The sequence below is a fragment of the Momordica charantia genome (genome assembly GCF_013281855.1).
Source record: "Momordica charantia cultivar OHB3-1 chromosome 2 unlocalized genomic scaffold, Mcharantia_2.0 BLBB01000002.1, whole genome shotgun sequence".
NCBI lineage: Eukaryota > Viridiplantae > Streptophyta > Magnoliopsida > Cucurbitales > Cucurbitaceae > Momordica > Momordica charantia.
Genome location: NW_028275160.1, coordinates 19,788,764 through 19,802,914, shown reverse-complemented (window position 1 = coordinate 19,802,914; position 14,151 = coordinate 19,788,764). Strand labels below are relative to the sequence as shown.

Sequence of the window (14,151 nt, the reverse complement as noted above, 5' to 3'; positions counted from 1 at the left end):
CTTTGTGGGATATGTGGAGATTAGGAGGACTTCCTATTAAAGGCAGGTTTTATGATGAAGTTGTTCTATGTCATTCGGAGTTGTTAGCGACGTCTAAGGATGATGATCTATTATCTCCCGAAAAGCTGTGAGTATCTTTTTACCGCTTATCATCATGTAGCATCTAACGAGGAGGTTTACTTTGGAGTCCATGTCAAATTGTGGATCTCTTCTGGTTTAAAGGAGATCGAAAGTACACGAAGCCACCCACTCGAAGGACACAAAAGAATTCTCGACCTCGTTCAACCCATAATCCAGATGGAACTTCTTTTGTACGTCGTGACTGGTCTACGGGGGAAATTAAGTTATTTGACGAGTTGGGCATAGAAGATGAATGGAGGGAAAAAACGTATTTGGCTGCTTTTCTTTCCTGCTGGTTATGTGTATTTGTCATCCCTAGTAAGAATTTGTCTCTTCGCCCAGAAGTTTTCAAAACTGCTAGTTATATGGCCGAAGGGTTCTCGTTTAGCCTTGCTGTTCCTGTTTTGGCCAACATTTATCGTGGGCTCGGCCAGATCCATAATGCGTCGCCTTCTGCTGGGAATTCATGTGCTTGCTTTCCTATACATTACATTCATGGTTGGCTTGCTCATTATTTCAACACGCATTTCAAAACTTATGTGCCAGTCAGAGGTCCTATGATGGTTGATTATTCTGGGGAAGGTGGAGCTAAGTACTTCAACGCTGTCAAAGTTCGTGATATGATTCACACGGGAAGATATATATCATGGCACGCAACTCTTCAATCTAGGAATAAAGCTGAGGATTTGAAAGGTAACGAGCGACTTTCATTTCATAATTTATCACTCTTCTCAAGCTTGCGGTCATGTTTCTTATCATCACGAAGCTCATGTTCGATGGTCGTTGAGGCTTATAGTTCTTATCGGTTCGGTCGACAGTTCGGGTTTTATCAAGATATACCAAAGGATTTGAGCGAAGATGTTCCTCCAGCCAACTTGGATAGTGTGTTGCATCATTGGCGAATTTGTATTTTGACTCGGACATCATCTCAAGTACATCTCCCTGCACGTTCACTAGATCCGCATAACCAAGTCACTCCCCGTTATACAAAATTGTGGTTAGTAAAACATGGAGATTATCTTGATGAAGGGATACAAAAGTTGAAGATCAGTGCCGCTCTTTCCCCTCATAAACCAAAACCTGCAAAGAAAGTTGGTGATGGCAATGAGGGGAAAATAATTCATCTTTTAGATGTTGGACAGTTTGTTGCTGGACATAATGAGGAGAGTCATAGCAGCAACGGTGATCATCATTGGAAGAGATCAAAGAAATCGGAACGGGTAGTAGTTTGTGACGACAAATTCTTTGATGGTGTTGCAAGTGCTTCGGAATGTCCTGCTCTTCCTTCTACACATTTGGTGAGTAATTCTTTTTATTTTATTGTTTGTATTTGTCTTGTCTTCTATGATTATTACTAATTTTCTTAACAATCCTCTTATTTATTCAACTTATAGTCACCTTTGGATGATATCATTCATGAAGATATGGGGGAAAGTAGTCTTTTATCTTTGATGAGTCCCAATGTCCCTGATCTTGCTGCTGCTTGTGTTGGAGGTTTCAAGGCGCCAACTGACAAGGTTGTAGCTCCCCCAATTTTGTTGAAGGATGCGATTCCTGCCCAAAAGATGATATGTGTTGATGCTCCTGAAGTCTCCAACTTCTGTGCCGACACTGTGATTTCTGATGTTCAACGACAACTTGCTTTAGTCATGTGGGATCGCCTACATAAGAAGCTTGTTTGTACTTCACTTGATAAGGCATCTTATCTTGAGCCAGAGGCGCACAAAATTTTTCATGCCATTTCAGAGACTAAAGCGATAAACCTTGCGTCTCTCAAAGACTTTGTAGGTGACTATTTTCAAAAGGTTGCAAATTATAATAACCTACAGTCTTCAGTTTCTTCTCAGCTGACTTTAGCAAGTAAGGACCGTCAACTGGAAGAGTGCAGCTTTAGCTTGGAGAAGATATTATGTGATGAGCAGAGTGCCCTTGAGGAGAAAGACAAGCTACAACAACAACACACGCGCATCCTACAAGAAGAGGAAGAGTTGGAAGCGAAGCTTAAAGTTTGTCAGGCTAAACGAAGTGAGATTTCTAAGTTTATTCTTGAACAGAATGAGCGTTTAGACCAGCAGAAACTTGAGGCTTCTAAGGTACGAGAGAGGATGAGCAACCTTGAAAACACTCCAGTTGTTAATGATGCAGTAGTGAGATCACTCGAGGCATTTCGTGGACTTTTGACAGATGCGCAACAGGAATTGAAGGACTTCAAGTGAGCGCCACGATTTTAGATGATGTCATGATTTCTTTTGCATTCTCACTCTTTTGTTATTATTTCATGTATGGACTCAGTTTACTTACTCATTTATATTATTGGCGTTATTTTTTGTTATATTTTTTTTTTTTACGAAGAAGAAATATTTTCATGACCAAGATGATAATAAATTGCATAATTTTTTTTTTTTGGATTAAACTTAAAGTTTCCTCTAAGCTGCCTACGTACTTTTTTTCCTATAAAAAAGGATCAAGTCATAACGTAGTTCATTTACAATTTTTATTTATTTTATTTTTTGCCATTCACCTTTTAAACTCATGTGGGCTAGGAGTATCATGCAGTTTAGGCTCTTGCGATAAGGAGCGGTTACAATTTAAGCATAGTATTTTTTTAGGAATTTTTCGTTGATTGGGCCAATTCTGAGGCCGTCTTGATCCACGATCTTGTATGCTCCGTTCGTGTAGACTTCTTTTACAACGTAGGGTCCATCCCATTTTGGAGTGAACTTATTCCCTGTATGTCGAGTTGTAATGATTGGTCTTCGCACTACAAATAAGAGATCACCAACTTGAAATGATCGAGGTCGTACCTTTTTGTTCAGAGCCTTAGACATGCGGGCTTGATAACATTCTAGCACTTGTTGGGCATCCAATATTCTTTCATCTAATGCTTCCAACTCTTGAAGACGAAGCTGAGCATTATCCTCGATTGTTAGTCCTTCTTGTACCGCCATTCGTAGAGATGAAATTTCTCTTTCTAGAGGGAGCACGACTTCTACTCCATATACAAGAGAATAAGGCGTAGCATCGGTCGGAATGCGATAGGTAGTTCGATACGCCCATAATGCTTCACCAATTCTTTCCTGCCAGTCTCGCTTGGACTTGGAGACCACTTTCTTCAATAAATTACATAGCGTTTTGTTAAACGCTTCTGCCAACCCATTTGCCGCAGCATTGTACATGGATGAATTATACTGCTTGAAGCCAAATTTCTCACATAATTTTTCTATTAGGCTGTTGGAAAATTGTTTTCCATTATTTGTGACAATGCGATACGGGATGCCATAACGGTAGATGAGATGGGTGCGAATAAGATCAGCTACATTTTCTTTCTTAGCTTCCTTTAGTGCAACAGCCTCAGCCCATCTTAAGAAATAGTCTGTTCCTGTGAGAATGTAAGAATGTCCCACTCATGATTTGGGAGTTATAGGACCAACAAGATCAAGTCCCCAAGCTTCGAAGGGCCATGAAGCTATAGTTGGATGGAGTGGCTCCGGAGACTGATGTATGAAGTTGGCGTGAAATTGACAAGCCTCGCATTTCTTTGCATATTGCATCGAATCTTGGACCATTGTAGGCCAATAGTAGCCCATCCTTTTCAATTAGAAATGAAGCTTTGGCCCAGATTGGTGAGCCCCGCATACGCCCGAGTGGGCTTCTTCTAAGGCTTTTATCGACTCTTATTTTCCTAAGCATCGAAGGAAAAGACCTTCATAAGAACGGCGATAGAGAGATTCTTTGTAATAGATGAAACGAGCTGCTCTCCTTCGTACTTCTGTTCTATGTCGGTTATCTGTAGGGAGTTTTTCATGTTGGAGATAGTCTATAATTGACTGCCGCCAATCTTCTTCTTCAATCACATAGACGGATATTGCATTCACTTCTTCACTCTCACTTTCAGTTGGTGGTATGATCCATCTCTGGCAAAGTGAGATATTTACAACTTCATCCTCCAAAATTGTTAAAGCTGTAGCCAGATTTGCCAGAGCATCGGCCTTCTTGTTCTTGGGTCTTGGGACGTGCTCCATAGTCACAGTTTCAAAATTTCCCAACAACTGTCTGGCGTAATTGAAGTAAGGTATTAGGTTTTCATGTTTCACCTCATACTCAAGCAACAATTGATTAATTATCAGTTTCGAGTCTCCATAGATTTGCATATATGTCACGCCAATTTATAAGGCTATCTGAAGACCGATAATGAGTGCTTGCTATTCAGCGACATTATTTTAACACAACTCGCCAAAAGTGAAACTGTATGGCAATATGTGTTTCTCTGGCGAGATGAAGATTATACCTGCCCCCGCACCGCTTCTTCGAGCTGCACCATCGAAATACATTGTCCAAGGCTCAGTAATTTCAATATAGAAGATCTCCTCGTCAGGCAAGCTTTCAGATAATTTCCAATATGTTGGAACTGGATGATCTGCTAAGAAATCTGCAACGGCCTGTCCCTTTACTACCTTTTGCGGAACATAGACAATGTCGTACTGTTGGAGTAAGATCGCCCATTTAGCCAGTCGTCCTGAGATAATTGGCCTAGATAAAACATATTTGAAGGCTTGCATGTAATGCCTCAACTTATCGATGGCAAAGAAGAGTTACAGACACATATTCTCGATGGGTGAATAACTTAGTTCTGCACCATTCAAAGTTCTACTTAGGTAGTAGAGAGCACATTCTTTACCTTTCTCTCTTTCTTGTGTGAGTGCTCCGAGTGACCTTTCTTGTGCAGTAATATACAACACTAAAGGTTTTCCAACTGTAGGGGCCGCCAAGACAGGTGGGCTAAGCAAATATTTTTTTATGCTATCGAAAGCATTTTGACATACTTGATCCCACTCAAAGGTCACATTTGTCCTCATTAGTCGTTGAAAGGGTTGACATCGACCAGCTAAATTTGAGATGAATCTTCTTATATAGGCCAAACGTCCTTGAAGACTTTTCAACTCACGTAAGTTTCCTGGCTCTGGCATTTTTTGGATGGCATCAATCTTGGATTGGTCAATCTCAATTCCTCGATGCCGTACTACAAAGCCAAGAAACTTCCCTGATGTCACACCAAAAGCGCATTTGAGAGGATTCATTTTCAATTGATATTTCCTTAGGCGCTCAAAGACTATTCTCAAGTCCTGCAGCTGATCTTCGCGTTTTTTCGACTTAACTACAAGATCATCAACATAGCATTCTACATGTTTATGGAGCATGTCATAAAAAATCTTATGCATAGCACGTTGGTAGGTTGCTCCGGCATTCTTTAATCCAAAAGGCATTACATTATAACAGTATATCCCTTTTGGAGTTCGAAATGCAGTCATTTTTTCGTCCTCGAGAGCCATCCGAATTTGATTGTATCCCGACGATCCGTCCATGAAAGATAAAGCTTCATGTCCTGTAGTAGCATCAACCATAATCTCAGTGATGGGTAATGGAAAGTCATCACGAAAATCGACACATACACGAAGTTGGCCATTCTTCTTTTTCACTGGAACGATATTGGCTATCCATGTTGGATATGTCACTTCACGGATGAAATCTGCCTCTATTAATTTGTTGACTTCATTTTCGATTTGAGGTATAAGTTCTGGTCGAAATCGTCGTTGTGCTTGCTTTACTGGACGGTACCCTTGCTTGATTGCAAGGTGATGGACTGCTATCTTCGGGTCAAGTCCTGGCATTTCTTTGTAAGACCAAGGAAACATGTCTTTATATGTGGAGAGCAAACTCATATATTCAATTTCTTCCTCGCTGAAAAATGAAGCACTTATGAACGTCGGACGTGGCTCTTCTACTGTACCGAGGTTCACTTCTTTAAGTTCATCAACAGTTGACTGACTGCCATCCTCTAGTGATGATGGTGCCTCTTCAACATCCTCCCCTAATATTTCATCGTCTAACATTTCGTCAAAGGAGATGTGGCAACAACTAACATCGTTTTCTCCATGCTTTTGATCTTCCTCGGCTGGATTGGTTAAAACGATTAACTGTCGCTTCACTCTTAATGGACCTTCTGTGTTTATAAGAACATAAAGCTTTCTTTTCATTCGTGAAGGGACAGAACTATGAAGTCCGTTATTATTCTTCATTCCATCGAGTTGGCTTGTTTCCAAGGACTCTGACTTAGGCTCACGTTGATTTTCTACTCTTTCGAGGCGGTCGACAATGGATCTTGACGATTGATCTTTCATTTTTGATGTCGACACACTCAGTCTTTGAGATGCCGAAGGTCGTGTAGGAATATGTCCCAGACGTTGGCTTTCTATTTTCATTGACCCCATGTTCAATCTTTGGTGTACCGAGATACGAACAGTTGGAACCTCAATGCGATTGAAGACTGAAATTCTTTGACTAATGGAATGTTTCTTTTCCTTGGAGTCATCGATCTCTTCAACCGTGATGTGATTGCTATTCTCTACTTTTTCTTTTCCTTTTTTCACTATATACACTGGTTCTGACGGTTTGTAACCAATTCTAGCCTTTGATGTAGGTATATTGTAGCCTGACTTCAAAAGCTTCTTCTGTGTTGTAGAAAGTTCCTGCTTGTCATCGAAAATCCTCAAGCTTTTGAACTCAGTGTGAGTTGTGAAGTCATAGCCTGCTTTTTCCAGAAGTTTGTATGCTTTGGGATCGAAGCCATCCTTCGTTCGCTTCACGGGAAGAAACTGTTTCATACTGAGATCTTCAGACTTCTTAATTTCTTGACTTGATATCTTAGTAAGAGGCAGTGTGAAATTCTCCTTCAACATTTCTACGTCGTCAAACTTCATATTATTTGAGTATTCCATGAATGGCGATTCGCCTTTTTTTCGTCGAGATAGAGGGACATATCGCAAGATGGTAGAATTCTGTGAGGCTTCTTTCTTAAAAGCTTCCTTTTTTAGAGAACTAGTAGATGCTTCATTTGCGATGGCCTTGACAGCATGAACTTCTTTTGCCAGCTCTCCTGTCTTGATTGTTGGCTGTCTCGAGCTAGAGTTGTCCTTGTTGTTCTCGGTTAAAGAAGCATCTATTTGCACGTTTTTTTCTATTTGATCATTACTCGTATAAAACATTGCATATGCGTAGTGTGATTCTGCTTCCGAGAATGGATTAGTGTCAGTCTCAACTTTTCTAACTCCATCTTGATAGAATTTGAAGCACTGATGCAACGTCGAAGTTATCACCCCATTCTCATGAATTTAAGGACGTCCTAACAATAATTGTAAGTAGTCTTGGAGTCTATGATATGGAAGATGGTAATGGCTTTAAGGTCTGCAATGATCAACTCCAGCCTAATCATGTCAGTCGCTCGTTGTCCACCTTGATTAAAACCTTGGATTACCAATCTGCTTTTCGTGAGCTCTTCCATTGAAATGCCTAACTGCTTCATGGTTGATTTAGGCATTATGTTGACAGCCGAACCATCATCGATAAGAATCCGGCTAACTTTCTGCTCACGAATGTAGCCCGAGACAAATAAAGGCCTATTATGGAGTTTAGACCCTTACAGCAAATCTTCATCTGTAAAGGCGATAGACATACAACATGGGGCACATGTGTTTATGGAGGATTTGGAAGTGCTAGCATGTTTTAGCGCTTCAACGAGAGTATCTTTAGCCGCTTATGGGAGTGCTAGCAAGTCATTCATGAGATGAACTAGGAGATCCTCTTGTTCCAATACTTCTTCAGATGCCTCTAGCACGAAGTTATCACCTTCTATCACATGTGTAGCGTGACACGTGACAATTTCATAACCTTTTTCTTGTTCGTTACGAAGGAAGTTCTTTGGGAAGAATTCTTCCAATGTTACCTGCTCGCGAGGTTGGAGAATATCCTTACTCTCCTCCTTGACAGGCCGAAGTTTTCTAATATCTTTCTTTCCCTTCTTCTTTTTTGGCATGTTCTTTCTTTTGTAGTTTCGGAACATGCGAGACTCTTTCTGAATGAATCGTTGTTTCTGCTTCTTTCGACGAGTCACGAGAGTCCATCCTTCTTCTTCATTGACATTAAGCTTGGTCTCATCTTGAAGAGTGATTCTTGGTATCGCGTGTTGCCACCAAATTGCCACAGGCTCTAGAGTCCCAAATTGGATCAACTTTACTTCTTGGTTGTGGACTGCATAACCATTAGAGTTTACTGCAACATGGTTTGTTTGAGCTACCTCGTCGAGGTCAAGCTCGATCTTCCTCTCTTGAGCTAACTTTAGGATCAACTCTTTCAAGACTAAACATTTTTCCACTGGATGACTAATGACCCGATGATACTTGCAGTAATTGGGATCTTTGGTTCTTCCCATCTCTTCCGGACGTTTGCATTCGGGAAGTTCAATTAGCCGTTTCTCCAGTAGTTGCTTCAACATATCTGGAATATCTGAATCGGTAAAAGGATAGACTTTTTCCTGTCTCTCCTTCAAAGTTGGACGCCGCTTCTCGTTTCCAGCCATTTGTCTTCCATCCTTTTTGTCGTTGAAGTTTCTTCCTTTCGTAGAAAACTTAAACGGAGTCGTGTTGATGACCATGGATTCTTTCTTAGAACTCTTAGCAATTTTATCAGAGTTCTTTACTTCCTTCTTCTCCTTCTTGAGGTCGAGGACCAGATGATCTTTGTTCCCTCGGCTAGCGATACTTAGTTCCATGTCGTGGGCACGAGTTGCTAGTTCTTCAAAACTTTGGGGTTTTATTCCCTAGAGAATGTAGAGGAGTCCCCAATGCATGCCTTGAGTGCACATTTCTACTGCAGACACTTCAGTCAATCGGTCTTTGCAGTCGAGGCTCAGAGCTCTCCACCTATTGATGTAGTCAACAACAAGTTCATCTTTCCGTTGCTTAGTGCTGGTTAGCTCCATCATGCTAACAATTCGCCTTGTGCTGTAAAAGCGATTTAGGAATTCTCTTTCGAGTTGCTCCCAGTTGCTGATGGATTCAGGCTCCAAATCTGTGTATCAATCAAAGGCATTGCCATTCATCGTCCTGACGAACTGCTTGACCAGTAGATCTCCTCTAGTGCCAGCATTTTCACACGTTTCGACGAAATGAGCAATATGTTGCTTGGGATTACCATTTCCATCAAATTGTTGGAACTTGGGAGGCTGATATCCTGTTGGCAATCTCATATTGTCAATTTTCTTGGTGTACGGCTTGGAGTACAGGAGGGAATTTTGAGCCGGTCTGCCATACTGAGCTCTGATCGAATTTGTGATCATATCTTGGAGCTGTTGGACGGACAGTGAAGCAATTGAGACAGAATGTTCTTGTTCTTCTTGCACGGTGTTCTTTCTTTTCTCACTGACTTTTGCAGCAAGATTCTTGCTGGATTCAGCAACGTCTTGAGCTTCGATCTTGTTCATGAGGGAAGCGATCTTGTAATTCTTTTCCTCAACCATCTTCATCAGCATGCAGAGTCTCTTATCCATATCCGCCATTTTTTCTTCCATGGTGGATGCATCAGCCATCATGACAGAGTACATGACGTTCGAAGTAGATGTCCCTTGTGATGTGCAGAGGAATGAGCAAATTCACTCTCCGAGCTGGAGTTGAACAGGGCATCCATCATTTCTTTGGCTCGGTTGCGAGTAATTGGGCCCAAGTAAGAGTCGCTTGAAACATCAATCTTGGATGAAGCTTCCTTGAATGTCATCGCTTCTTGGTTGAGAGAAAAAGATGAGACGTAGAGATGTCCCACTGGCGTGCCAATTTGTTCGACGAGAAATTCAGATGAACGAAACTCGACTTTAATGAACTTGATTTATATTTATGTATAAGTGTTACAACTCTACTGTATGATCCTCTGATTAATTCTCTCTGACATAAACTCGCTTCGAGGGTTAATGAACTTGTTCTCGAATCAAGGAGGTTGTCACTTTCAGTCTCGAGTGTATTGAAGAATCTTTACAATCTTCGGCTGTGAACTCGATGTTTGATGAAATCTTCGGATTGCGAATTCTTCAGCTTGCGGCTTGTGAAGTCTTGGGCTTGTAGCTTGTGAAGAGTTCCTTTGCTTGAAGTACAGCTTGTGAGATCTTTAAGTCTTGAGAAGAATTCTTCAATCGATTGCTTGGCGGACTGACAATTCAATCTTCAAGTCTTCAAGTTAGGCTCTAGATTCTTCGCTTGACACCGGATGCTGAAAACTCTGAGTCTGAAATTCTTCTCAATCCTCTGAATGCCTCCGCTCTGGATCCGCTTCGCCCTCTGAACGGTTGTAGATGACTTTGAATGCACCGAATGCTCTGAATCTCCGATGCTTCTGGATCTCCCCCCCCCCCCTCCTCAAATGGGAGGTGACCCCTTCTATTTATAGAGCTTGGTGGGTTTTGTATGGGCCATCGGCCTTAATGGGCCATGGGCTTGGGCCCGATCTCTTTATGGTTTTTTTCTAAATCGAATTAGTTGATTTCATCGAACGACCCTAAGAGAGACATGTGTCACAATTTTGATTTGCCGATTTAAAATTAATTTAGGACACGTGTAATTTTAAGATTGGTCCCAAAATATAATTTTAAATTATGATGTGGCATTTAGTAATTTGTCAAAATTTCTCATTCAACAGACTCATAGAATCCACTCTGGCAGCAAAGAGAGGGTAAAGGTAAATATGAACTTTGAGAAGAAAAGAATATGGACAATTAGGGTTTCGAAAACTTGAGCTACAACATTTACAAAAATGCTATGGAAAGTAACTATGACTTTATTTTTTACTTTTTTTATTCTTTTAAGATACTATTAGACATACGGCTTCGCCTATAAGATAAATAATTTCTTTTTATATATGTATGTACTAAATAATAATAAATATTAGTACTCTTAATAAAAATATATCATACGTGTGTTTTTTTAGAGAATATTGAAAAATATATATTATTCTTTTGAAAGAAATGAAAAGAATTAAAATCTCATTTACAACAGACTCGAATCCAAGAATGTATTAATGAAAATATATTTAGCTTATTTATAAAATAATTTAACATTTAAAAACCTATGATTTTAGTTCTACATTTTTAAACTTCATGAAATTTGATTAAGTGATTAAATTAATTTACCTAACAAACTAATTTAAATTTGTTTAACAAAAAGAACAAATTATTTTAAATTGTTAACCATACACATATAGAATAAATGATTATAAGGTAGTAAAATAAATTAGGGCTATAAAGAAGTTATTAATATTATTTTAACCAAATAAACCATGTAATGATCTCATATTTACTTTAACTCGTAAATTTAGTCATTTTGACAAAAGTTAAAATTCAAATGATCACATTTAAAATGTAAGATATTTTATAATGAAGAAATATTCGTGCATCGCATGTGGTTAAACACTAGTATACCTACCTGCAAATATATGATCGTAATAGTTGCAGATATATATACACATTAGTGAAAATTTGTACAAATAATAATAGTTAATATGCAAAAAGCCAATGTAAATATAAAACTAATAACGTAATATTTGATAAAGATGAAAATATAAGTACAAATATCATTGAGGTATTAGATTTATATAGATGTGGGTGAAAAATTATGGCAATAATCAAAAGTCAATATTGATATTTAAACTGAACTATGAACTATGCATTATTTGAAATTCGAGTGGAAATATCATCGAGGTAGTTAGCCATATATAGACACATTGGTAAACAATAGATTAAAATTGGAAATAAAATCGATCAACAATAATCCAAAATTAATTTAACATTAAATTATTTTTCAAACTTAATTTAAGAGTAAAATCAAATTGTTTTGAAAAAGTATTAAAGTTTAATTTATTACTGGAATCAATTAAACAATTCCATTTAACATGGAATCTACATAAAAAAACAAACGATGGAGATAGTTAAGTTTGTTTCTTCGAAATTAATTTAAGAGTAAAATCAAATTGTTTTGAAAAATAATTGAAGTTTAATTTATTAATAGAATCAATTAAACAATCCCATTTAAAATGGAATCTACATGAAAAAAAAAGAAACTTATCATTTAGATGGAGACAGTTAAGTTTGTTTCTTCGAAATTAATCGTAAAAAAGTAAAATCAAATTGTTTTGAAAAAGAATTCTAAGTTTAATTTATTACTAAAATCAATCAAACAATTCCATTCATCGTTTAAATAGGAGGTAGATAAGTTTGTTTTGAAATCTAGTAAATCCCAAAGTAAACTCCCACTCCTGTAGGTGAAGTTTGAATATAGAACAACGATGAGGTTGGAAAATGATCTATGTTTGAATTCTCCTCGAAAATTGATTGGTTATTTGTACAAATTATGATGGCCATTTATTAAAACAAGCGTCCAAATTTAGCCACCTCTCTGAATTATCCAGACCCAAGCCCGTCAAATTTCTTGTTGTCCAAGCCCAAACAAGGCTATAAAAGGGTAGCCCTTTGTTGAGTAAGACGTCAAAAAATAAAAGTTTGTGAAGAAATTCAAGAAGAAAAAATAAAAATTCAAGTGGAATTCTTCACAATTTATTCCCTCGATTCTCTTTTGCCCCTCAATTTCACAACAACAATATTCATTTTTCTTCGACTATATTCTCACTAGTGCCATTTTATCCTCTTCCGTCCAAATTCATGCGTCTTTGAGTATTTTGAGGGGATATTGGGTACCCGTTACCATATTTTTTTGTTTTTATTTCCATATTTTTAATAAAAATAATAAAATTACATCGCCCCAGCATCCATTGTTAGAAGAAGGGTAAAATACACTTTTAATCTGAGATAGGTGACTATTTGATCCATAAGTTTCAAAAAGTAACAGTTTAGTCCCTAAGATTTAGAAAATATTTTTAAATGGTCCCTGAGTTTATTGCACCATTAGTTGACTAACGGAAAAATGATGTGGCATAATTGAGTTATTAAATTTTAATGATGTGACAATATTAAATACTTTTATATTATTACCATATTTACATGGATTTTTTTCTCTTTTCACTCGCTCTCTCTTTCTCTCTCTTCCTCCTGTTCATCTTCCCCAAATTTAGTCGTTTCATCCTCCCTACATTTTTTCCCATCAACACAAACAACCAATAAGTTTCAGGTAGAAATATATATAAATAATCTTTGGCAGACCTTTGAGTTGGAAAATGTTTGTGGAAAGTTTTGTTACGTTTCGCTACAACAGCCCTGTCGAGGTCGATGAACCATTCTCGAATAATTGATGACGAAGAAGAGGAGAAAATCAGGCAAGGATGAAATTGCTAAAACTGGGGAACAAAATGGGGTCTTAGAGATTTTAGAGCCAGCAAGAATTTTGGGAAGGAAAAGGAGGGGAGGAAGAGAGAGAAATGGAGGGGAAGAGAGAAAGGGAAAAAAATCAAAGTAAACATAAAAATAATATAAAATTATTTAGTATTGCCACGTCATACAAAATTTGACAACTCAATTATGCCCCACATCATGTTTCCGTTAGTCAATTAAGGATCAAATAAACTTAGGGACCATTTAGAACCATTTTCCAAACGTGAGGGACTAAATTGTCACTTTTTGAAACTTAGGGCCAAATAGACACCTATCCTCAAACTCAATGACTAAAAGTGTATTTTACCCGTCTGAAGAATTATAAAATAAGTTTTTTATTAAGGTTGAAACAAAGTGAAAACGGGAACAAGAAACAACAAAATTATTTTTTTATTTATACAGTTTCTATTTTGAGAATGTTTCTAAGAAAGGGAAAAGCAATAAACATAAATCGTTGTCAAGTACTTAGATTTCTTCCTAAAAACTAGAAATGAGAAACAAGAATGAGGAATGTTACCAACCGACTTACAAAAGTCTAGTTGGTATTTAGTTAGTTGTTGATTAATTTTCCGTTTTGTAGACTCTGTGTTTTGTTAGACAATAAATAGATTTGTAGTTGCTATTTATTAAATTAGAAAACTTCTTTAAACTTTAAAGAGAATATTGCACTAATAAAGACACTTGAATCTGATCGGAGTGGAGAGTATATGGACTTAAGATTTCAGGACTATATGATAGAAATGGAATTACATCCCAACTCTTAGCAGTTGGTACACCTCAATAGAACGGTGTATCAGAAAGGAGAAATAAAACCCTGTTAGACATGGTTCGAT

At 37.9% G+C, this 14,151-nt stretch overlaps 2 pseudogenes; both read right to left on the bottom strand.

Moving 5' to 3' along the window:
* Positions 1 to 4,236: 4,236 nt before the first annotated feature.
* LOC148212998 (uncharacterized) lies at positions 4,237 to 7,630 on the bottom strand (annotated as a pseudogene).
* An 81-nt stretch (positions 7,631 to 7,711) lies between these two features.
* On the bottom strand, positions 7,712 to 9,556 carry LOC148212997 (uncharacterized; annotated as a pseudogene).
* Positions 9,557 to 14,151: the final 4,595 nt, after the last annotated feature.